This window comes from Octodon degus, unplaced genomic scaffold (genome assembly GCF_000260255.1).
Source record: "Octodon degus isolate 3935 unplaced genomic scaffold, OctDeg1.0 scaffold00046, whole genome shotgun sequence".
NCBI classification, from domain to species: Eukaryota; Metazoa; Chordata; class Mammalia; order Rodentia; family Octodontidae; genus Octodon; species Octodon degus.
The window spans coordinates 9,649,107-9,671,640 of NW_004524622.1; positions in this window are offsets into that span (position 1 = coordinate 9,649,107).

The window sequence follows — 22,534 nt, forward strand, 5'->3', positions numbered from 1 at the left end:
ACTTCTCTTGCCTTTTGAATTATGCTCTTTGTTATTTCCTATATGCTACATCTGGAGGTATTAAAATATTTCAAGTTTGTATAACTAGAAAATCTTACTTTTAGTTTTCAAAGGTATGTTTGCTAAGTATAAAATTCAAAGAGGACAGATCTTTTTTTTTTCTTTCAGTACTTTAATTAGTCTAGTTTCTTATATACTTGGTCCTTTTTGTTTCTTTCTAATGTGGAATAAGATGTTATTTAATTTTGTTCTTCCATAGCTAACATTTTTTATGTATATGCTTTAATGATTTTTAAATTTACAATAAGTTTTGGACAATTTCCTTTTTGTCTATCTTGGTATGATTTTATTTAAATTTCTTGTGCAAAAAGGTTCATTTTTCTTGGAAATGCAGTATTACAAACTGAACTAAATTCAGAAATTTTAAGTTTTTAAATTTATTGCCTACTCCTTTCTACTTTGAGAATTCTAATTATATGAATATAAGTTTCTTGGTTTTGACACAGTGAACTATCATGACTGATCTGCAAATTCTTTATTTTTATTTTGTACAATTTTTATTGTTATATTCATTTATGTTTGTAAATAATTTATTTTTAATTTGCAATCTATTAAAAATGTCTACGCAAAAAATGTATTTATTTATTTAATACAGTGTCTTGCTATGTAGCTGAGACTTGTAGTGATGCCCATGTCTCAGCTTCCCCACTGCTGGGATTACAGGCATGTGCCGCCATGCCCAGATTAGGGGTCCACACAGCATGCCTAGGATTCTGGGGCTAGCATGGCATGTAGTACTGGGGATCGAACCCAGGCTCTTGAGCTTGTTAGGCAGGCACTTAGACCACCAAGCCATTTCCCAAAGCTCTTCATAATTCTTGACAATGTGGTAGAATCAAAGATAAAGTAAAAGGTCAATAAACATAAAATAAATATAACCTTTTGTTGAAAGTATATAGTGGGGCCGGGGAGATAGCTCAGTGGAATAAGCGCTTCCCTGGCAAGCGCAAGGGCTCGAGTTCAATCCCCCAAGGGCCTGAGTTCAATCCCCGGTTCCGCAAAAAAAAAAAGAAAAAGAAAGTATATAGTGTGGGGCTTTGCATATAGCAACCAAACAAGTGTGAAAAGTTGAAAAAATGGACATTCGCGGGGTGAATATGTGAATGAACATGGCCAAACTAATGAACAGACTTTATTTAGGCATTCAGAAAGTCTTTGTCATAAAGTAATAGGATAACTTTTCTCCCTGTTTCAAATTGAAAAAGATTTTTAAACCTCATGATATTCAGTACTGAAGAGAAAAATAGCCTGAATAGGCATCTCACTACATTCCTGGAAGGTAATTAGATAATATGTATCGTGTACCTGCAATGCGTTTTACTCAGCACTTTTTTTTTTTTTTTCATGAGAAGCAGCCTTTATTCAGAAGTCCACAATAACATTCACTCCAATCATGAAACTACTATTACAGATTACCATCTGCAGTGCAGTTTCTTATTTCACAGGTATCAATATACATAGTCAGGTGAGAATCTTTCTCTTTTTTTCATAATTTTATTGATAAACAAATAGCAATGAGACAGTTTCAAATCAAATCGCTAGGACAGTTTCAATAATTAACACACTGCATACATTCTTCTTAGTGGTTAATTGCTGTACAAGATGCGGACTTGTGATCCTATTTACAAACACCATTAGAACAAATCATTCTATTCATTAAGAGAATGTAACTATATATCTATCCTAACCACTTTGAATACACAGATACAAAATAGACATTCATCTGTATACCCTTTTTTTGTTAAGTTCTGTTATTTGAATATTATAGATGTGTAAACTCAGCAAAATATTCTAAAAGAGTCCAGTAGCCCATAACAGTATTGGGTCTTCTGTTTAACTGGCAATGTCAGAAATTGTTGACCTGAGTCCCCCACAGCTCAACATAACAGCATGGCTTTACTTCCTATATTTCATCTTCATACTTTTCTACTGGATGGTTAAGACCAAGGTAAAGCAGGACCTATGCAACAAGAGTTGTAGCTTTTGGGTCTGAGAAGGTCAGTGAAATGCCCTCAGGATTTATCCTGAGATCCTGTACCTCAGATTGTAGAACCTTTGTCAGTGTCAACCACGTGGATGAGTCACGGCCATTGCTTGGCCAATGTGCTTTCTGTGAAAGCCTGAGAGAGTGTTTTCTCTCCATGTGACTCTCCTTAGGCACACTCTACATCATCGATCACTTTCCTCTTTGGCCCCATAATCTCCTTGATCAGAAAATTTGGGACACTACTGAGTTACATGATGTTACTTACTCAGCACTTTTGCTGGTAGGAGTTTATCTTATGAAAATAATTATTGATAGATATTTTATCAATACAGTTCATTGTAATATAATTTATGATTAAGTAAAAAAATACCTATATTCCCATGAAGAGGGACTTGGATAAGAATCAGGAAAGTAGATAATTATGGTTTGTGTCTAGTTGTCCCCAAAAGCCTCATGTAGTGATGGGGTGGACCTCTAGAGTTTATGATTAACTCATGATCCACTGGGATTATGGGTCTGAGTACTGCTGGGATTATGGGTATAAGTGCCACTCCCAGCCTGAGGCAAATAAAGAGGGGAGAGACTTGCTCTCTTTTGCCATTGTTGCTGCTAATTCTCCCTTGGCTCCTCTCTTGCTCTTTGCCACCACCATGGAAGGCTGCTCTGTGCTATGTGGCACTCTGCCTTGGAGCCAGCTGAGTATGGACTGAAACTTCCATTACCTGTGAGCTGAGTAAACCTTTTTTCCTTCATGTTGGGTGTCGGGTATTTGTCCCAGCAACGAGAGAAGAGTAACTGAGACATAAGCTTATTGAAGAGGGGAAGAGGATCCAAGGATGGAGGGGAAGGAGAGGCAAAAAAGAGTAGGATGCAAGATGTACATTAACCAACTCCCCACAATAAATGTATTCATTGTGTATCACAAGCATGTACTACAAAAAGGAAAGGAAAAAAGAAGGAAGGCACTTGGTTAAGTATTCTACCGTAGGATAAAAGGCAGTCACAAAATGATGTCTAAGAATAATCAAGGTAGGGGAAATGTTTGTGATTTACTGTAAAAGATCACGTTACATGATTTTCTTTGAGGATGCTTCACTTTTATTTGATTCTTTTTTTTTAATGTATCTGGTACAGGGTCCTACTACATAGCTCAGACTCACAGTGATCCTCCTATTTTCAGCCTGCCCAGCACTGGGATTACAGGTGGGCGCCACCACACCTGGACTCTGGGACCACCTCAGCGCGCCTGGGGGCAGGACTGGCTCAGCATGTGGTGCTGGAGATCTATCTCTGCCTGCTCTCGGATGCTTCACTTTTACTATTGAAGAACAAGTTTTTTTTTTTTTGTTTTTGTTTTCTTTTTTTTAATTATTTATTTATTACATTTTTATTTAGTGTGTGTATGTGTGTGGCCAGCTCAGCCCACCAGGGGGCGGGGCTGGCTGGCATGTGGTGCTGGGGGATCGAACCGCGGTCCCTGTGCTTTGCCAAGCTTGTTCCAAGTAGGTGCTTTAGACCACTGAGCCATCTCTCCAGCCCAACAAGTTTATTTTGTAAATATGTCACTGTGAGTATTATTAAGCTTGCTGTTGGGTTTAAGTACAAAGTGTTCCCTCAGAAGTTTATGTGTTGGTCCAGGGAGATAGCTCAGCTGGGCATAAGTGCCTACCTGGCAAGCATAAGGTCCCGAGTTCAATCCCTGGTACAAAAAAACCCAAAACCAAACAAACAAAAAAACGTGTTGAGGGCTTGATACCCATGCAGCGGTATCCAGAGGTGAGGCTCGTGGCTGGCGGCTGGACTATGAGAGTTAGCATCCCCTTCATGGCTTACTCCTCTGAGGAATGGGCAGTTAGGAGGTAGCGCCCTGGTAGCAGATCACTTGGGTGTATCTTGAGTGGCTCATCTTGGTCCCTGTCCAGTCCGAAGCCTGCACCTCCCTCTGACTTGTTCCTTCCCTTCTCCCTGGCTGCCATGAAGGGAACCACTTTCCATCATCCCATCTTTCTACCTCACCATAGGCTGAAAGCAGCAGAGCCAGCTGGTCACAGCCTTTAAATCTCTGAGACTGTGAACCCAAATAAACCTTACCTTCCTGACACTGTTTTTCTCAGGTATTTGGTCACAGTGACAAAAAGATGACTAACACACTGCCTTGAATTTTAATTTTGAAAATCAACAATTGGACCAGTGAGATAATTCAGCAGACTAAGTGCCTGCTTTGGCAAGCCCAGGGACCAGGGTTCAATCCCCAGTCCTGCATGCCATGCCGGCCGTGCCCCTGGGCACAATGTATGCTGCCAAGACCAGGCATGGTGGCGCAAGCCTCTAATCCCAGTGCTGAGAAGGTTGAAAACAGGAGGATTACTATGAGTCCAAGATGCATAGTGAGACCCTGTACCAAATACAAAACAAAACAAAACAAAACAAAACAAAAAAAGAAAAAGAAAAGAAAAAGTCAACAATTGATTTTTCTTTTCTTAGAATTGATAATTATTGGATGGAATCATGTTTTGTCTGGTAGTTTACTAAAAAAGTTTACATTATACTAGGCAACACAGAGAAATTTAAAATTTTGCTAGATGTATTTCCTCACATTGCTTTATAGAAAATTTGGAAGCCAAGTATAATAGTACACACCTATAACCCCATCACTCAGGAGGCTGAGGCAGGAGGATTTCAAGGAGTTAAAGGTCAGCCTGGACTGGATGGTGGGACCCTATCTCAAAAAAAAAAAGAAAGAAAGAAAGAAAAAAGTTGACAAGATTCTCCTTATAGACCATGTTACTGACATCGTGGGTTGTGTTCTAGCACATTTTTCTTTTAACATCATGAAAGTTATAATGTAACTTGCAATGTGTGTCCTCAGTTAAGATTACCCTGCGAGGTTCTCCCACGGCCGTGAACACTATCACTGCACCAGGACTGCATGCTGCGGTATTCCCCTTGTGGACAGTGGCAGAGTGTGGGGATGGCGGTGTGGCTTGCTCATGGGCCAGTGTAAATCTATAAGACAACAACACACATTCCTCAGCGATCTAAAAGAGGCCTTGCGCTGGCTTTCATTGCTTGTGTCATGATACACACACACACACACACACACACACACACACACAAGCCAGAAGTGACCCACCTTGAAGGTGCCTTGCAAACTGTGTGTTGTGTGCCTGGGAAGAACACAGCGCGTGAGCAAGAGGTGGATGCAAGACTTGGGCTCGTGACCTGCTCCTACCACGCAAGGAACTTGTTCAGATGGTTGACATCCCAAGAAAGATGCTGCTCATTCCGCCCTCATCTTGGATTATCTCTTTTCTCTCTTTCTACTTGTAAATTAATCTTTAATCCCCAGATGCTTAGAATAGTGTTCCTTCATCCTGTGTATTCAAGGATGTAGTTCTCTGTGACTCATTGTTATTGTTCTGGGCTAAATTGGGCTAAAGTCTAACACTCAGTATCTCAGAATATGATTATGTTTGGGGAAGAGGGTTTATTTATTTGGTACAGGCTCTCACTATGCAGCTCAGACTCATAGTGATCTTCCTGTCTCAGCCTCCCCAGCACTGGGATTACAGGAATGCACCACCACGCCTAGTTTTGGGGTAGCACAGTGCACCTGGGGTTCTGAGGATGGCTTGGCATGCAGTCCTGGGGATTGAACCTGGGTCTTTGCACTTTCCAGGCAGGCACTTAGACTGCTGAGCTGTCTCCCCAGCCCCAGGGGGAAGGTTTTAAAAAGAAATAATTAAATTAAGGGCTGGCCAAATAGTTCAGCAGATTGGGCCAGGAGTTTGATCCCTGGGCCTGCCAGGCCCTGCCCTCGGGGTGCACTGAGAGGGTGACTGAGACCTGATGTGGTGGCATGTGCCTATAATCCCAGCACTTGGGAGGCTGTAAGCAGGAGGATAACTATGAGTCCCATCTATGCAGGGAGGCCCGGTAGACTATGTAAATCCTGACCTAAATATAAAGAGAGAGAGAGAGAGAGAGAGAGAGAGAGAGAGAGAGAGAGAGAGAAGAAATAATTAAATTAAAATCAGTCTGTGTAGGAAGAGGAGATTAGATTACAGAAACACAGAAAGGTGACCATATAAGAACACGGCATCTGAAAGCCACAGAGAGAGGCTTCAGAAGAAATCAAACCTGCTGATATTTTCATGTTGGACTATCAGCTCCCAGAATTGTTGGAAGATATTTTGTGTTTGGTATGGTAGCCCCAGGCAAGCTCATGGAAGAGATTATACAAAGTAGGCCAGGCAGAGGCATTGGTGGTAGTAGAGTGTGTTTAATTCTTGGCCCTTTCTCCCACTGCTTACTTCGTCTCTAAAACAGGCCACTGGGATCCAATGGTCTACCTGCACAGACTCCTTTCAGTGTTGACAGTCCTAAGATTCCATGCATCATTCGATTGTTCTGTTTGTTATTTCTCCTGCAAGTTAAAGTAGGACTGGTCTTTTTTTACCAAGCGAGTGTTCCCACAAATCTGATCATGTCACACTCTGTTGCTCTCTCTTCCAGAATGCAGTGTCATCAGCTCAGTGTAGCACCCAGGTTCTCCCTTGCCTGGCCATTTCTCAGCACTGTGTCATGCCAACTTACCCTGAAGATGTGATATACTTCTTGTAGATCTCCTGAGCATCAGAATCTCTGAAACTCTGCGTCATCCCATCAGCCACCTTTTGTGCATAGAATGTTCTCTCTTTTTCTGTTTCTTGGCTGCTTTTACTCATTTTTAAAGACTAGTTCAATTTTTTTCCTCCTGGAAACCTTGCCTGACTCATCCTTCTTCTCCTTTACCTTCAATCACTTTTGGGTCAAGTGCCTTGGGGGTCCCCTTAACTCCTTTAAAATCCCCATCATACTTTGGATAATGGAATTCCATACATTTGCTGGACATATTAAGTACTCTTTGCTGATACTAGGAAGAAACAGGGATCTCTTGAAAAGGCTGGCAGAAAGTTGGCTTAAAGTCAGGACTTATCCAGGTATAAGTCAGAGGGCAACATGAGGCCATGAGTCAGAAAATAAGCAAAACACTGGAGTTCTACCAATTCATAATTGATTGAGTGTTATTAGGGGCATGGCTTTGTGCTAGGCAGAAACTAGGATTTATACTGAGATCTAGCTATTTAGCTTATCAATAGCGGTTAGAAATGTTCAATCCTCCCAACCTCCCCACTCCCACTGCCTTGAGAACATAAGGGCCGAGGAGTGGGCGGAGGGGTGCTGGGAGGGCTTGACTCCCAGGTAAGGCTGCTGGAAGAAGCAGTTTTTATTTGGAGCACCCTGTGCTCTAAATCCAAGATTTGTACCAACACAAGAGGAAAACAGAGGCGGTTTTTAGGAGGTAAGGTACATAGTTTTGAGGTTAAAGAATGGAAGTGCAGGGTGGGAGTAAAAATATTACTCTGGACACCCAAGTTTAATTTCTGCATCTTCTACTAGCAATTTTATGACATTGAATGATTAATTTAATAGGATAATTAAGTCTGAATCTCTCTTTTTGTAGTACAAGATACCTTTCAAGATTACTTATCAAATGAAAAAAGTCTCGAACAGAACTTTGAAAACTATGGAAGCAGACCACTAAGAAAGGCATGGTAAGTAAGTAAGACTGGGCTGTGGCCTTCCTGGGCTGAGACGGGCAGGAAGAGAGGAAGTTGCTCTTGGACAGAGGGATGATGTGTACAGATTGTGGTAAATGGACAGGCAATGAGACTGGGTTTTCTACCAATTGTGACTCTCCCCAAGAACGACCCAAAAATGTTGGAAAAAATCCAGGGAGAATTAAATTATTAAGGGAAAGGACTAAGCACTGAGATAGAATTCATGAAAGAAATAAGATTTCTTTCAAAAAGAAAGACAAAAATTGAAAGACTATGAGTAAATTAATAAAAAATGCTATTTAAGCCCACAATGTCAAGATAGAAGAACTACTAAATAGGTAAAATTCGAGAAAGATTTATAAGCTCATGGAATATAAAACTGAATTGGATTATTGAGCAACTTTGAAGAAATTTAGGATGAATCATCACCATGAAGTTATCATCATGAAGACTGACAAGTTTGCCCCCAGTCGTGTTTTGTTATCTCTCAAGCAACTGGGACGAGAGAGCTCCTAAGTTGGATACCTGTTTTTAAATGTTTCATTAGAGAACTGAATGCCGAAGTGGATGAACACTTTCCGTTTCCTCGCTAACAGGACTTTTCTGTAACATTCACTGCACCTCTGATTCCTAGTGCAGAGTCTGTAATTCCTGCTACGTGGTAAGCTCTGAGAGGATGAATGCCAGGTCAGTCTCTTTTACAGCCTCTGCCCCAACACCTCATGCAGCTTCTGGCGTACAATGGGACTGAATTGTGTTTGCAAGCTGAATGCTGTCTGTTCAAGAGTGGTTGACGGAGTCTTTCTCATCCAATGTATCCATGCAGAGAGGGAGAGAACAAGCTCTCTGGTGTCCCTTCTTTACGGACCCTAATTACATCCTCAGGATCCCATCCACCTGACTTCATTCAAACCCAAAGGCCTCCCAATGACTCCCTCTCTAAATATCATCACACTGAACTTAGGGCTTCAACATGAATTTTTGGAAGAACTAATTCTATCCAAAGCAACATTCATACATCTCTAAGTTTATCACTTGTCTCCTCAGACCCCTTTCTCAAGTCCAGCCATCTATAGATACCTTTACCTTAAACTCTAAGCCTTCTCTATGGCTTAGCACACTTCTTTTACCAAACACTTTAAATCACAGAAAGCTATCATTTGAAAAGTGTTATTTATTCATTTCTTTATTAATCAGTGATATATGTACCTTTTGTGTATTGGTTATTTGTGTCCCTCAGTATTTGTATTATTTATATTTTTCTTATTGACTTATGAAACTTCTTTTGTATATTAGAAATATTTTTGTTATTGCAAATATTTTTCCAACTTGTAGTTTAGTTAGTTTGTTTGTTTTCATTTATGTATTTGGTACAAGTTCTCACTACACAGCTGAGACTCATGTTCATCCTCCTGTTTTCAGCCTCCCCAGCACTGGGATTACAGGCATGCACCACCATGCCTTGACTGGGTCGCGGCTCAGCATGCCCTAGGAGCAGGGGCTGGCGCAGCATGCGAGACAGGGGATCGAACCCTGGTCCCTGCACTTGCCAAAGAAGTTGCTTAATCCACTGAGCTATCTCACTGGCTCTTTGTAGTTTAGTTTTGTTATACTATTTTAACACGTGTTAACTGACAACAGTTCCTGTTTCTTCTATTTCTTGGAAATGGGCTGGTCACTATGATACTTAGCGTGGTAGGGTAGATGAAGGCACACCAAAATATTTTTATTTGTTTTGTTTATTTGGTTCATTATTTGTTTGTTTGGTACCAGAAATCGAACTCTTGACCTTGCACTTGCCAGGCAAGTGGTTGTGCTGCTGAGTTGGAGGGAGACTGAGTAGAGGGGAGAGGAGAGATTTACCAACTGGAGGTGTTCTATGTGCTACAGGTCTCTCAAAAGAAGAAAAAGGACACAACAACCTTTTAAAGATCATGGTCCTCTGCTGAAGAAGATCTATAGTGTGATGAGATCTTTTGCAATAGAGCACATTTGGGTGTATATGGCATGGGGTGGGTTGGCTACTTTTTCTGCCACCTCATGGAAATCTTCTGTGAGTTCCTCTGGCCCCCTTTTACTAGTTTAAGCATGCTGATTGTTAGCTTTTGGTTTAGGTAAAGGTAAAATCATGAAATAAAGGCTCCATATGAAGAAAAAGTACCACTGTGAATATAAGGGTTGGACTGATCAAAGATAGATTTTATGGCCTCTATTATTTTGTAAAATAGTGGAAATTGTGTTTTCAACACAATTTTTTGAACTGGTATTTCTCGAACAAAGGAGTTTCACTAAAAAATGCACTGACTGACTTTGCAAATGAAGACTTAAAAATGCAATGCCTGAGTTCACCCCCTCTGGATTTCTAGCTTTCTAGGCCCATAGTAGACAAAAGTTCAAGGACAAAGCAATGAGACAAAAATAAATTCACTAGTTCCAAGTTACTTCCCCGTGAAGTTGGTAGGTCTTTGTTTTTTAAACTGGGAATCAAACTCAAGACCTCCTGTTTGCTAGGAACAATACCCCAGCACTGATAGGTCTTTATTGACATACCAACCAGATAATGAATCATATGATCCTGTGCCCCAGAGGAAGTCTTTATTACTCTATACAAAGAGAAAAAGGACTATATACAGTACTATGTATATTTTTTTTCTGCCTGGCTGTAGGGTGAATTCATGTACCTATCTGAGGCCTTTGATTTCTGAGCTCACTCTGTCTTCCTAATGGACAATTTCAGCTGGAACTAACCATATCATGGCCTGTACACTACCTTGTCAACTGGGGTTACCTTTAAACAACGCAGAACTTTATTTTGGATAATCTATTATTTTAGGTGGCATTTTAAGTACTTGAACAACTATAGGCATAGCTAAAAATAAAGTGGAATTTCAAAATCATCAGTCATATCTTAGACATGCTTTAGATAAACCTAGGTCAATTATTTTAAAGCCTTGCAATATAATCAGTGAAGAAAGATAATGAAAATAGCTACCGTGTAACATTTCTGCTTCTGATCAGAGGTCAAGTATTGTGTGTGTGTGTGTGTGTGTGTGTGTGTGTGTGTGTGTGTGTGTGTTACTGGAGATGGAATCAAGGGTCCTAGAACTTTTAATTTTTAAAAATTCTGTAACAGGGTCTCACTAAATTGTCCAGATTGTCCTGTTATTGTTTCCTTTTTTCATTTATGTATTTGGCACAGGGTCTCACTACACAGCTCAGACTCATAGTGATCCTCCTGTTTTCAGGCTCCTCAATGCTGGGATTACAGGCATGTGCCACCATGCCCAGACTCAGTTGCCAGCTCAGCAGGCCCTGGGTGCAGGGCTGGCATGGCATTTGGGACTGGGGATCAAACCTTGCTTCCTGTGCTTGCCAAAGCAGGCACTTAGTCCACTAAACTATCTCGCCAGTCCTCAGATTGTCCTTTTAAAAAATTAAATTTCACTGATACGTTTTAGACATACATAATGATCACATTCATCATAGGGAATTCGTACCTGTACATGTGTACATGATATATCTTGATTTTTCTTTTTTTCCAGTTCCCCTCCCTTCCCTTCAACTGCCCCAAGGGGCCTTGAAGTTCTTGAAATCCTTCTGCTTCAGTCTTCCAAGTTGCTGGGATTACCGGTGTGTGCCAACATGCCTCATTTCTCCATTATCTTTCAAGATGATTTGTCTATTTTGTGGCTGCAAAAATGAAAGCTAAGAGACATCCCTGCCAGTGTCTGGGGCTAGTAAAAGAGACTCACTATCTGGGATTCTACTATGTCATTGAGAAGCATAAACAAAGATGAAGGAAGCCCTGAGATGAAAAAAAGTACAGTTGATGAATGGGATTATTTTTCTGAATTTTTCCTTCCCATTTCTTAATTGTCTCCCTGTCATAATACTACATGCTCATATGGGTTTTCCATGTGGCTTTGTTGATACTGTAGAAGACAGTGTATTTCTCACTTTGTAGGGGTTGGTCTTGGCCACAGGACCTGCTCTGACCAATGTAATGTTAGCAGATGTGATCTGTCCAGACTACGGATATGCTTGCATGATTTGGCGTGGCCTCTTTTGCTCCATCATGAGAACACATCCCACACAGCTCCTGGTCCCAGAATGAGGATAAGTGTACAGTTAGCTGGAAATCAACCAGGGACTTGGAGCCCAGCCCAGCCCAGATGCTGTCTGAAGCAGAGCTGCTCTAGCTGAGAAAATAAACGTTTGTTATTGGAGGCTGTGGTATCTTTCTGTTGTTATGGTATGCAGTGAAGATGACATTTGGGTCAAATCTTCAATAATGAGTAGGACATTATCAACAGGAGGGAAGGGTGCTGGAGTATTGGTGAAACGGAGAGCAGCTTGATGTGGCTAGAGAACAGAGGTTAGTGGCAGAAAATTGGACTAGGAATAGGTGTGGTGGTGCACATCTGTAATCCAAGCACCCTGGGAGGCCAAGGCAGGAGAACTACACGTTTGAGCTTGGCATAGGCAACACATCTACTTAATGAGATCATGTCTCAAAATAGAAAATAAAAATGGGAAGATAGCTCAGTGCAAAAGTGAGCCCCTTTCTCCAAGTCCATTTCTCTTTGGTCTTCAAAGATTAATGAATATGTTAGGTTCTGGCCCTAGTATGAATTGCTGAATTATTATAGTGGTCATCTAATATGGCTGAAGCCCTTAAAACAACAGCTCATCTTCCCAGAGACCACCTCCCCTCTTTTTCTCCAACCCAGCTCAGGGTGCAATTTCCTTTCACCTTTCCCACTGCCTCAGGGAAGGCCCCAGTCAGCTCCTCAGGTATATCTAAACATCCCCCTCAACTCCACCCTTACAAAGTCCATAAAGGTCTCAGCTTTCTTTGTCTCAGGGCAGAGGGTCCACCTGCCCCATCTGCCCCCAATCCTCTCCCTGTCTTTGGAGTTAATAAAGGCTTCTCTTATCTTTCCTATCTCTTTACAGCACTGCTGAAAAACCTATCAGAATACACCTTTACAATTTCAAGATCTCCAGTGTTGAAGATGACCTATCCTGGGAACATTTGGCCATATTGGACCACGACACAGACACATATTCTCTGTGGTTGTTTACATTTTCTCTTTCAGGGTCCATCCTTGCTATAGGGATGGAATGGTGTTCTTGGCCAGTTCTCTCTCCTGATGGGTCACCTTATTACAGGAAGTGTCATGTATCCTTTGTCCTCCAAAGTGCTGGAGCTACTGCTCAGTCTGTACTCTAGCATTTCCTCTGACTATTGTCTCTCTGCTTTTCCAGGATGCACTGGATTTGTCTACTGTGTTTCTGTGTTCTTTAGATCCTAGTAAATCCATGTTTCTTTTCTCAAATGGGGTTCTTGAAAAACACTTTTTCTTGGCTTGAGAAACTTCTCCACTTCCTCAAGGGAATTGCCATAACCTTTTGACAACTTTTTTCAAAGAAATACCTCAATTTCCAGTCATGCTCAGCTCTAATCCTCTTCTATCTTAGAGGCATGTGAGAGCTAAAGGTAATGAAGCAAGGCTAGCCATGTCATTTGTAAGTTTGCCCAACACCAAGATAGAAACTGTCCCATAAAAATACCTTTGCTATTAGCATTGTAAGTTGTGCACTTTTGCGATTGTCTCAAGAGCACCTTTCTATACCCTTCACTCCCAAGGACCTGAGAGAGTTTTATTTGCACTTAAGAAAACTAGGAATTTGAGATGTGGGTAGGCTGAGATTTTTATTTAATATTTGGAATGTTAGCTAACAATTCTTAAAGGTGTATCAATCTTTACAATTTAGACAGATCTTTAAGGTAAAAGAAAACATATCCTTATTAAGTTTACCTTAAATTTGGTGGTCTAGTGGTCTAGTAATACAGTCTTTTGATTCACTGACATCCTAAACTTATTTTTTATGGCTATCCCGTGACCCTGAGCTCTCACATATACCTTGCAGGTACAATAGCAAAATTTATGTACCATTTCCTGAGTGAGGGAGGAAAGGAAAGCGAGTCCCACAGGGTCCTCTTCCAAAGGGAGAAATAAACAGGGAATAGGAAAAGTGATTTACAATGTTATTGGAAATTTGATTTAAAGTTTCCTGAGCAGTTGGAAGTAGAAAGTAGGAGTTGTAGCAACTGTTTATTCAAACCATTGAATTATGCAAATTGAACATTTGGGATTTGTAAGAAACCCTTCAGAAGAACAGGGGACACTTTTATTTTGCCAAAAGAGAATGTGTTCCATTTTGAAGTGACTAAATTACTTATTGTTGATGTGTAGTTGCTTTTAGTATTAGTGTTGATTAAATAATACATTAATTAACTTAGCAAATATGTACTGACCACCTAATATATGGCTTACACTGTTAGGGGTTTGGGGGATATCACAGTGAGACACAGTCTTTACTCACAGAATTACCGTTGGGTATTGGAAGTCAAATGCAGGAACAATGATAAGGACTATTGTAGAAGTCCAAAGCATAATAGGACCACCTAATTCAGACTAGAATCTTACAGTGGTGCCAAAAATGTTTCCTAGAGATGACATGTACACTGAGATCTACAAGGTGACTGTGTTAGATGAATAGGAGCAATGCATAGTCTAATAATATGCACATTTAAAAATGTAACAGAAAGGAGCCAATTTCAAGATGCAAAATTTTTTAATCTCCAGGATGTAGGATAAATACCCCAATACAAGATTTCTTCCTGGATTGTTTGAGGACAATGAAAAGATAGAGAACAGAGGATAGAATGGGCACCCGTAAGCCTAACAATAGTGAGAGTCTCACTGAACTCCCACTTATCTTTTTTTTTTTTTCTGATTGTAGCCGTTCTAAAGGGCAGAAGCATATTCCAAGCCCCTCCAGGGGGTGAAATCTGTTGTTAACAGTCCATTAAAAGGATGCCAACCCAGCAGGTATAATCCAAGGAATCAGAGCAGGAAAGGAATAGAACAAAAAAGGCTCTAAAAACCCCAGTCTCTGTCCTTAGGGAGGGTTGGGTGGTGGTATGTGTGTGCACATGTGTGTGGCCCTTGTCCTACGGCCCCTAGTAACTTCAGTTCATGCAGATAAATATGCAATAATAGAACAATTGAGAAACACCCAGCTCTTTGTCATGTTGGAGTGTTTATTAAGAATTCTATGTAGTCTTCCCCCAAATGTCAAGTTTGTGAGTCACTTAGAAGCTTCTCTGTGTGTGTTCATTATGTCAATTAATTAGCAGTCAAATTGCTCACAGGTAGAAGAAGGAGGATCATGGCTTGGATGGCAGTTGGGGTCTGCTTTTGTTGCTGTGTTGCTGTGGCTTCCCTTCATCTTTTGTCCAGCTCTCTGCTTGGCTAAGTCAATGCCAGCTCATCCTCAATGGCTGGCTGCAAATGTCAACCCCACAGGTCCCCTCTACAGAGTGAAAAACTTCCTCTTCTATCTTTCACAGAACGTGTCCATGACACAATGGACAGGTTCTGTGAAACTGTGCCAACTACACTATATGGAAGGGATTTTCGGGCCCATTCTGGGCTCTTGAGTGTTTCATTATTGTCTATTCCTATGGGGTGTAACATGGTGCCTTCCTAGGTAAGCTTAGTAGTTATATTTTGAGTGAAGAAACTCTACTATATATCTATCAAATACTAATTGTACATAGCGTTCCTCTCCAGCATACTTGGGTCTTATTTCTAATAGATTTTCCAATCCAACTGCCAGCTTTTAAGAGCCACTCTGTCACTTTATAGGTGACTTAGAGCTCACACTGGGTAGTGGCTCCCAGGGTCATGGCTTGGGTGTCTGGCACTGCCCCCAATGCTGCCTTCCTTTGGAGAGGACAGATATTGTTACAGTCCTCAGTAGGTCTTGGCATCATCAGTTATTAGGTCAGAGACCTCACTTGCTCTTTTCTGAGAATTTTGAGTTGAGGGCCTGGCATGGTCAGATCATGAGTGTTTCTGCATCTTAGAGGAGCTCTGCAGTGACAGAACTCCAAAATCCTGAACCAGACCTGAACAGCTTTTTCCAGAGTAACACCAATCCTTGTGAAGGAGAAAGCCACTTGTGGGCCGATCCCACAGGAGTTTTAGGGACTCTCGGGTTATTAAAAAATGGTGAAATGCCAAGTGCTTCCTTGATGCATTTAACCTGTAACATTTCGGTGCGACTGTGTTATTATTAAGAATTTATTTTATAAATTTTTTCTCATTCTATATTGGGTAAGCCTAGAGCCCAGACAGCCTGAGTTTAAATCCTAGTCTAGCATTTATTAGCAGTATGATCTTGGGCAAGCTGGCTGGTCTTTTTGTATTGTAGTTTCAAGTTTATAAAAAGGGCATAGTGGTACCTCTTAATATGGTGTTTTTTTTTTTTTAAATTTATTTATTTATTTATGTGTGTGTGTGTGGCCAGCTCAGCCCACCAGGGGGCGGGGCTGGCTGGCATGTGGTGCTGGAGGATTGAACCGTGGTCCCTGTGCTTTGCTAAGCTTGTTCTAAGTAGGTGCTTTAGACCACTGAGCCATCTCACCAGCCCCAATATGGTGTTTATGTGAATTAAATACGTCTTAGAAGAGTACTAGATTCTCAGAGCAGTATGAGTTAGGCATTGTCGTCATCATTATCATCATCCTTATCGTATTTAATGTGCTCCAAGCACTGTCATCTGGTAATAATGTGTTAAGTTGCATCTTCAGTGTCACTTTCTTTTGCTCTTGTCATGGTTTCTTGGTGAATATATATATATATATATATATATATATATATACTTCTTCAGATAACCTCAAATTCTAAATTAAAGGCCCTCTGTGAAGTGGGGCCGGGTCAGACCTCAGGGCCCTGAGGGCCTTGGAGCTCCTTGTGAAATGCGATGCTGGCCCTGCTGTCGACAGCGATGTGTGCTCCACTTAAAACTGTCCACCTAATGGAAATATCCCTGCCAGCCCCTGGTGGCACAAGACCAACTTCAGGAGTAGGTCTGTGGCTCTGCTTGTGATGACAATTCAGGGACTGAGAGGAGGCTGGGGAGGGCAGTCCCCAGCCAAAATATGCTGACACACAGGTTGCTGGGTAGTTCTTTCTTTTCCTTTAAAGATCAGATTCTGTCTCTTCCTGGATAAAGTTTAACATGATTGTATTTCCATTGGGCATGGCACAAGCTCCACACTTAATAGGGTCCCTGGCACAATTCAAAGAGCCTGTGTGCCAGTACTTGCAGTACCCATAGAGGACTGTGCTAATCTCTCCCTAAATATAGTTGTGGCTGTCACCATCCAACCTGTGGGTGGCACGCAGTTGCCACCTGCATGCCTAACAGAATTCACGTGTTATTTAAAACTTTTCTTCTTCATCTTCTTCTTTTTTTTTTGTGGAACCAGGGATTGAACTCAGGCCCTTGCGCTTGCCAGGGAAGTGCTTATTCTGTTGAGCCATCTCCCCGGGCCCCTTATTTAAAACTTTTCTGCTGCTGCCGTAGGAAGAGCTTGTCATGTAGGATAAGTGGCATAAGGTGGCATAGAGCTGAGAGAAGCAGAGCCAGGGTGCAGGCAGGGCGTCCTGAATTCTGAGGCCACACCGAGGTTCATGGTAACTTTGGCTTGTATTCCATACGAGAGCTCAGAGGCTGGCACCGAAGTCTTGACGTTGGAGTTCTGCTTTGCATCCTGCCAACTCTTGGCCACATTCCAGTGCCACCAATTATCTCTTGCCTAGCAGCAGTGTGATAGCAGTCACAGTGCAGAGGTGTGGGGGTGGCTTCTCTGAGCTTCTGTGCTTGTACCACCGGGGACAAAATCCCTGCCACTTTCTACCAAATAGCAGGGAGGTGGCACCTTGGTGGCTTAGAGTCATGAAGTGCAAATCAGAGGAAGAGTTCATTTTCAGCAAAACATTCCAAATCATTATGATGGCTGCAAGGAGTTTCACCAAAGTCTTCTGGGGCCGCTGGTGGGACTCATTAGTTGCTAGCAAGTATGCCATTACCTTATACCTAGGATGTGTGGGCACCTGGGAAGGTTGGGCATAGGATGCCCATTAGTTTTTTCTAGGGCAATTATTTTCCTGGTTTCTCTGCCTCCAGGAAGAAATTACACACATCAAAAGTATGTCTGAATGCCCTACATTTCTAATGTGTTTTGCCTAGAGCAGGCAATGAACTTTACATGCCATTAGATGAGGACTGAGGGACAGATGGGCAAATATGTTCAACTCCCTAGGCCTCCACACTAGTGCAGGCAGGGGACTTGGTTGTGAAGTTTTCAAATTTCTACCTGAGAATGACAATATTTAACATTAACATTTTTACTGTGAATGCTGACAAAAACTTAATTAAAATTCTTTTCATCTGGTACTTTTGTTTTATATATAATATGGAGAAATGGCTTACAAACTATGTTTTGTAATTCAGAGGAATATTTGTGTGTGTGTGTGTGTGTGTGTGTGTGTGTGTGTGTGTGTGTGTGAAATGCTGTACCCCAATGTGTGAAAGTTGGAATGATGACAACTAACAATAATAGCAGGAGACCCTCCCTACTGATAAGTCAAGGTAACATTAAATTTTGTTTCCCTAGGACTTCTGTTACCTTGAAAATAGCTCTGCAGATTTCCAACGTCTTTGGCCCTGCTAAGTGTTCTCTTTGTTTATTTGTGCTCCTAGGGATTGAGTCCAGGCAGTCTTTACATCAAGCTACATCTCTACAGCTTTTTAAAAATTTGAGATAAGGGTTTTTGCTGTGTCACAAGATTACCCAGGCTAGGCTCATATTTGTAATCCTCCTGGCTCAGCTTCCCAGAATGTTGGGATTATAGGTATATGCCTGGTTTACCAGCTGTCTTTGGTTTGATTTCAGTTCTCCCTCACACCCAATGCCCCAATTTGATCTCTCAGATTTTCAAGGGGAACTTGTCTTTGGGGCAGTTAGATGTGTTAGTCTTTGACATAGAAGTTCTGGGAGCTGGGCTGGGGAGATAGCTCGGCAGTCTAAGCGCCTGCTAGGCAAGTGCAAGGACCCAGGTTGGTTTCCTGGTACTGCGTGCCATGCCCTAGAACCCCGGGCAAGCTGTGATGGCCACTGAAACTGGGCATGGTGGTACACACAGTGGTGCACACCTGTGATCCCAGCACTGGGGAGGCTGAGACAGGAGGATCACTACAAGTCTGAGCTGTGTAGGGACACCCTGGACTAAATAAATGATTTAAAAAAAATAAATAAAAGAGCTGAGAGCCTGAGCATTTTATTCTGTGTGATTTATGCTCTGAGATAGGGGTTCATGAAGATCCAGACTCTTCTCATTGACTCTATCATGGCCAGCTCTTGGCAAAGGTTAGCAACTTGTGGAATCGCTTGTCATTTAATCAATATGGACTGAATACTTCACATATACTGTCTGAATCCCTAAAGATCTCCTGGATTGTATGCTAAAGAGGGATGATGAAATAAAAAAAATAAGCTAACAAAAATGATTATATTAGTGATAAGTGCAGAATGAGAGTGACAAGTCTGACAGAGGTGGGAACCGGGAGTCATGCTTTAAGGTGGGAGTCATGCTTTAAGGTGGCAGGAACTGGTTTGGCCATTTTGATGAAGAAAATGAGGCCAGTGTGACAAACACCTAATGATGTGTGCAGCTAGAGGTACATGATACAAATAGAGGCAATATAGGGGGGCTGAACACCGAAACACTGCCTTGTGGGGCTTCTTTTTTCTGTGCTATGCCTTTATGTCAGATGATTATTTATGTTCATTTCTCTGATGTACTTTGGGTAGGTTATTTTACAATTACAAATATTTAGGATGTCAACTAGTGTATATTTCTCTTGTTTTTCGATTGGTTCTTCAACAAGAAGTAGTATTAGAAATCTGTTGTAATTGTGTGTATATAACTCTTACAATTGACTTCAGTACATATGAAAGAAACCACAAATACAATACTGGCTGAAACAGATTTATTTTTCTCTGAAATAAAAGAAGTCTAGAGGTTCGATACCAGCTTCCACATCCTTCCAGGGAGATTGCTACAGTTATATCTTCATGTCTCCTCAAACTTCCTACACTCACAGGTGGGGTTTCTGGAGATGATTGGATTATGGGGGCTGGTGTGCATCAAGGGCTGAAGCCAACTATGAGTTTATAGCTAAATGTCCTATTGGGAGGTGGAGCTTGGCTGAAGGAGGTGGGCCATTGAGATGTGGCCTGGAAGGTCCAATCTCTCTCCTCCTCCCTTGATCTGTCCCCGTGCTTCCCACTGCTATGCCGTGAGCTCTTTCTCTGCTATGTCGCCCTGTCTTGGAACCAGTCAATTATGGACTGAAAGCTTTACGAACTCTGAGCCAGAATAAACCTTTTCTTCTTAAATTGTGGGTGGAAGGTACTGTTCTGAGCAATGAGACAGTAACTAATATAGAGACCTTAGAAAATTAATAACTCAACTTCAGATAGCTGTAAATTGAAAACAGTGTTACTACAGGGCTTTTGTAAAGATGTACTATGGTAATCCATAGCCTGGTACAAAGTAAACTTGATAAATGTTAGGAAAAAATGACTATTTTACTGCCATTGTTAGTTGTTTGAGCTATCAGTCCTCCTCTAGATTTGCTATTTGTCAGTAAATTTAAAAACTTAGGACAACCCACTCAAGACTCCTCCTCCTGTCTCTTGGGAGCCATTCCTATTCCCCATTCCTTCTCCCAATAAATTTTCCTACTCTTAAAAAAAAAAAAAAACTACAGCGATTTGTCTAATTTTCTGTTATTAGCTGCAGGCATCCTTATGCCACCACTTACCACAGATATTTTCCTTAATCATCCTGAAATGAGCTCTCATACAGTAATAACACATCCTCAAAAAGTGTTTTCTAAGAGGTTTTTTTTTTTGTTTTTTTTTTTTTCTGGAACCGGGGATTGAACTCAGGCCCTTGAGCTTGCCAGGGAAGCGCTTATTCTACTGAGCCATCTCCCCGGTCCCTCAAAAAGTGTTTTCTATATGGTGCCCTTGATGCAGATGTAAAACTATTGCAGAAGCCAGAATGGGACCTTGCCATCTACTGGCCTTGGCTTACATAACTACTGTTGATAGGCAGGATCATGGGTTATGTGTGTCTGAATGATGGCTTTCATTATTTCCTTTAATTTGAATTTAGCAACTAAAGCAGATGGCCTAGTGGTTAACAGTTCATTTGAATAATCTTTTTACTCAAAGTATTTAAAGGTAGATTCACTTACTTTATTTTAGTCTAAGCTCTCTGGAAAGAAGAAACTAAGGTAATGTGTTTTGTGCTTTTTTTTAATTAAAAATTATGATCCCAAAGACAAAGGAAATGAGGTATGAAGAGAAGAAGACAGAGCCAATAGCAGGATGTGTTATCAAGTTGGTTGCTAGTAATTGATTGACACCATGGCACCACCACAGCTGTCCTCTCAGAAGCTACATAAATTGTGCATCAGAATAGTGCACTGAGGAGAAGAAAGAAAAATCTATCCCATTGATTTTTTTTTCCCCAAGTTCAAATATTTGTTCCATGAGGTGTTGATTCCTCCACGTGTTCATTTTGCACATGCATGGATTCCAGTGTGGTTTCGTGATGCTCTATGCCTCCGTTGAAAGGGATTTTCCAGGGCAACTAACAGAAAGCATGTCCTTTGTACCTAGGTGAAGTTGCTTGGAGCCAACCATAGTGCTGGGCTCTGCAGCAGGTAGAACAAGAGACAAATGGAGCTCACAGAACATGAAGTGACCCAATCAGTATCCAGTGAACATTCAGTCACAAAAAAGTTACTGCAGACCTGCTGTTTGCCAAGTAAGTAATAAGAGATGGTGATTTGGCAATGACCAATACAATGCAACTCCTATTTTCAGAAGAATTACTGTTTTGGGCTTGCTGTGAGCCTAAAGGAAATAATTACTTAGAGTAAGGTCTGTGAAGGTAAGCACTGAATAGTGGTTAGTAGCTTTATTTTGTGGCATTGTTGAAAATGGGTAACCCATCTGGGCCAGTTCCCAGACAGCTCTATTGTGTTCTGATAACAACCTGGGACATCAAATGATTCTATCATTTAAAAACTGATGCAAATGTAATATGCACTTATTAGAGATGCAGTGTTGTCTGATATCTTATTTTAAATAAATCAACTCTAATTTTAGAGTGCTAAAGTGATAAACATTTAAACAGGGACAAAAGCTCTTGGGAGGGTTGAATTTTAGGAGAACTGGCTTTAGGTGATATGACCTTGTTCCCCTAGAATATCTCCTAAAGTGATAAGAACACAGCTGTAGTGGTCCATACATTGTGTCAACTTGAGAAGTTAAAAGCTTAACTAAATAGACTCAAAAATTCATATCCTATGGCTTGGAGACCCCACCCTAGAGTGACTCAACACTTAAAGGATTAAAAAGGAAATTAAAAGATGGAGCATTCCACTTCCTCAGAGGAGCTCTGGTCCTTGCAGTCAGCTTGGCTGTCATCTCCTGGCTTCTAGTGCAGACTCTTCAGCCTCCATCTTGGATCCTACAGCCTTCTGGTGTAGACTCATCAGCCTTCCGTCGCAGACTCATCAGCCTTCCGTCGCAGACCCATCAGCCTCCTGATACAAACTTCCACAAAACACTACAGTAAGCTTCAGACCTTGGACTGAATCCTTCAGCCTCCAGTGTGCAGACACCCTTCTTCTGCACGCTTCTTCATCTGACTCTGTGGCTAATGGTCATGAGCCAGTCTTGTAATTTCTTAATTTCTTTTTTTTCCCCATAATTTTATTGAGAAACAAAAAGCAATGAGACAGGGACTGGAGAGATGGCTCAGTGGTCTAAAGCACCTACTTGGAACAAGCTTGGCAAGGCATCAGGGACCGCGGTTCAATCCCCCAGCACCACATGCCAGCCAGCCCCGCCCCCTGGTGGGCTGAGCTGGCCACACACACA